The following is a 4,223-nucleotide window of genomic DNA, read 5'->3' as shown; positions in this document are numbered from 1 at the left end:
AGATACAGTTAACATCAAAATTATTGTTCTTGCTGTCAGTGTTTGTGGAGGCTATTATTGGTTTTGGGATTATACTGTGTGTAAACTATAGTACTCCCACTTTAGAACACCTTCTAATAACCCTTTCTCACCAAGATCCTGGGTCAAACACAGGATAATAAACATGGTATCAACCCGTGTTGCATCTATTCACACAGCACTTTGGTCCCAAGTAAATCCCGGGTCATCTCTCACACTGGACCCGTGTCGGCCCTGCGTTATCAAGATGAGTCATTAAAAAGTGACAGAAGAGGCTCATATAGATGACTTAGCAGAGGCCAATGAGATTCTTTAACAGAACCCACGTAGAATAACCCGGGAACACCTTTCATTCTGCAGCGTATCTGGTTATAACAATAGAATAACCCTGGTGGTCGCTGACCCAGATCACATGACCCAGGTTGATCCATTCACACCAACACACTACCTGGGTTATTCCCAGGTCCAGGATAAAGAGGGAGAATGAAGAGGGGGATGGAATGAATTAACAGAGGTGGGGGAATGAGGGCTGGGGAGTGTGGTGGTGCCGTGAAGGAAAATTGATTTTTTTTTAACAATTCCCATTGTTTTTATTTTTTTTCGGGAAATTTACAGTGAGAATTGATTCCACAGCTTGTTTGCCAAAATAAATATGTATCAAGTTTTCAATAAATTAAGTACACTATACTGTAAAAATAATTAGTCTAAAGTGGTAATCAAATTATTTTTTACTGCAACGATTGTATGCTGATGTTAACGGAGAATGGATCGCAGTGCTGGTAGCCACAGAACAGCAAACATTGATCTTTTCCAATCGCAGGTTTGACTCAATAATGTATGGTAGCCCTAGTGAAATGCATAATTCTCTGATTACCGCTGACAATGATAAAGAGCACTTGACCTTTTGATAGCACACTCCAGAATAAAATCAAGATCACAGTCCAACATGTAGTATGCACTGCCAACATGCAGTAATAGGAAACATAAATGTGCAAGAGTCATTCAGTATATATTGTTGTCAAGTGCAAAGCAAAAAGTCCGGTATACTAGGAACTAAGAATTATAGTATGTATCAAGATCAAAGGTCTGGCATACTGGAAGTCATAAATTGTAGTCAATATCAAAGCCAATGTTCTGGTCTACTGGGATATATGAGATATGCTTTCAGGCACAGCAGGAGTTAACTCCAATTTTTAGAGTGTATAATATGAGAAAATAAAAGAGTTTGCGGTCAAGTATAACTTGTACAGCATAACAGTGAGAAAGTGGAGCAAAGTAACACCATAGTGGCCAACTTTGTGACAGGTCAAGTGACAGGGCAGAAGGTGGCGTGGTGACGTCTTTGCATCACCATACCACACCCCCACCATAAAATGCAGAAATTCACAACATTGAATAGCAGGGGGTGGGGCTTAATGATGTGATAAAGTATGGCAACACACACAATAATCTGGCAACCAGGTAACTGGGCTGCCAGGCTATTATAGCGACTGAGGTTTGCTAGGCTCCGATGATAACGCAAAAACTGACCCCATAAAAGTCCACTGCTCTGATCTGCAATCTTTTGATATTTATAGAAGTACTTAGTGCTGTCGGCATTCGGAATATGCCACATCAAAAGCACGAGTTATATCTGGATGACAACCAATCGTAATCTAGAGTTGAAAATTAAAATTTTACCTGGGGCGTGGAGGAAAACTTTCACCCCACAAGCTCTCAATGTTAACCAAATGAACCTACAATATTCATAAATTGCGCCCTTCCTTCAGCGCTGCGCCCTGGGCAGTCGCTCATCTCGCATAACCATAGTTACGGCCCTGGTGATGACTTGCCTTGGTATTATAGACAACCAGTCGCCAGAGCCGTAACTTAGAATTCTAGCACCTGGGGCGAGAAAGACAAATGCCGCCCCCCTAGCCCTCAATTTTAACCAAATGAACCTAAATTATTCCTAAATTGCGCCCCCCCTTCAGTGTTGCCCCTATCGCACAGCCCTAGTTACGGCCCTGCCAGTCACTATGGCAGGGTCTATTGCAGGAGCAGTAGTTTGTGAGTTATCATGGTAAGCAAAGTTGGCAGTATAATGAGCTTAGTATACAAAGCAGGGCCGTAACTAGGGCTGTGCGATAGGGGCGACCGCCCAGGGCGCAACGCTGAAGGGGGCACAATTTAGTAATATTTTGGGTTCATTTGGTTAAAATTGAGGGCTAGGGGGGCGGCATTTGCCTTTTTCGCCGCCCCAGGCGCTAGAATTCTAAGTTACGGCTCTGGCGATTGGTTGTCTATAATACCAAGGCAAGTCATCACCAGGGCCGTAACGATGGTTATGCGAGATGAGGGACTGCCCAGGGTGCGGCGCTGAAGGAAGGGCGCAATTTATGAATATTGTAGGTTCATTTGGTTAACATTGAGAGCTTGTGGGGTGAAAGTTTTCCTTCACGCCCCAGGTAAAATTTTAATTTTCAACTCTAGATTACGATTGGTTGTCATCCAGATATAACTCGTGCTTTTGATGTTGCATATTCCGAATGCCGACAGCACTAAGTACTTCTATAAATATCAAAAGATTGCAGATCAGAGCAGTGGACTTTTATCAGGTCAGTTTTTGCGTTATCATCGGAGCTTAGCAAACATCAGTCGCTATAATAACCTGGCAGCCCAGTTATCTGGTTGCCAGATTATTGTGTGTGTTGCCATACTTTATCGCATCAATAAGCCCCACCCCCCGCTATTCAATGCTGTGAATTTCTGCATTTTATAGTGGAGGTGTGGTATGGTGATGCAAAGACGTCACCACGCCACCTCCTGCCCTGTCACTTGACCTGTCACAAAGTTGGCCACTATGGTGTTACTTTGCTCCACTTTCTCACTGTTATGCTGTACAAGTTATACTTGACCGCAAACTCTTTTATTTTCTCATATTATACACTCTAAAAATTGGAGTTAACTCCTGCTGTGCCTGAAAGCATATCTCATATATCCCAGTAGACCAGAACATTGGCTTTGATATTGACTACAATTTATGACTTCCAGTATGCCAGACCTTTGATCTTGATACATACTATAATTCTTAGTTCCTAGTATACCGGACTTTTTTCTCTGCACTTGACAACAATATATACTGAATGACTCTTGCACATTTATGTTTCCTATTACTGGGGGGCATATTTAATAAAGCACGATAGTGCTTTTAACGGGTAATTAAGGTCCCACAGTGTCCTCCGCAAATTTATTAAGGGGGCATCGCAGCAGATATCATGGATATCTGCTGCTTTGCATTCCTCTTCGTTTTTGGGAGCAGTCACCATTCAACAGAATGGTGACTGCTCCTGGTCGCAATCTAACAAGTCGGGAACTTGTCATGTTAATGTACGCCAGCTGCAGCTGGCGTACATGAGGAAATCTAATGCTGTCAGCTCTGCTCCGGAGAGCAGAGCTGGACAGCGCATGTGTGGAGGGATCACATGATCCCTCCCTGTCACTCACAGCAGAGGGGATCTGTGTGCGCATGTCCAGTTCGTGGAACTGGACATGCGCAATTGAAGAGTAAGGAGAAGACCCGAAGACAGCGCTTCCGAAGAGGCAGGGGTAAGTATGATTTTTTTTTCCACAGAAACAGCAGATTATCGGGACTGCTGTTTCTGTACTCCGGTTTTGATAAATTTGAGAAATGAATCAATACTTATCCGTCCGATAAGGATTGATAACCATTTCTCTATTTCAACGGTAAATGATAAATGTGCCCCTAGAAATCTAAGTTACGGCTCTGATACAAAATACAATATATACATTGTTACTGTAAACTAAAAAAATATTTTTGCTTTTTAAACAAACTCATAGCTTTCACTATTTTCACTGAACAGCTTAATCATTGGTGTGTCACCAGGTGAGACATCACATCAGAATGGTTAGGAATCACTGCCATATTGTTACATAAATTACATTTGTAGGTTCTGTAATTACAGTTCTCGTATAAATTAAGTTATCTAAATATATACAATCTGACAAAATCCAGTTAAGCTATGAATAATAAAGCCTGCCTGTGCTAGTAGATATTTCTGTCTCCACGGCGAACACGATCAAACTCCCTGCGCTGCGCTCACTTTTCTGTGATGACGTTCGCCAGCTTTGATCCCGCCCACCATCGTCAACTGTCCCGTTTCTATTTCTATGTTTCTATGTCGGAGCGTTGCTATTGGACCACA

This window comes from Mixophyes fleayi, chromosome 8, assembly GCF_038048845.1.
Source record: "Mixophyes fleayi isolate aMixFle1 chromosome 8, aMixFle1.hap1, whole genome shotgun sequence".
Classification (NCBI taxonomy): Eukaryota; Metazoa; Chordata; class Amphibia; order Anura; family Limnodynastidae; genus Mixophyes; species Mixophyes fleayi.
This window is presented reverse-complemented; position numbering follows the sequence as displayed.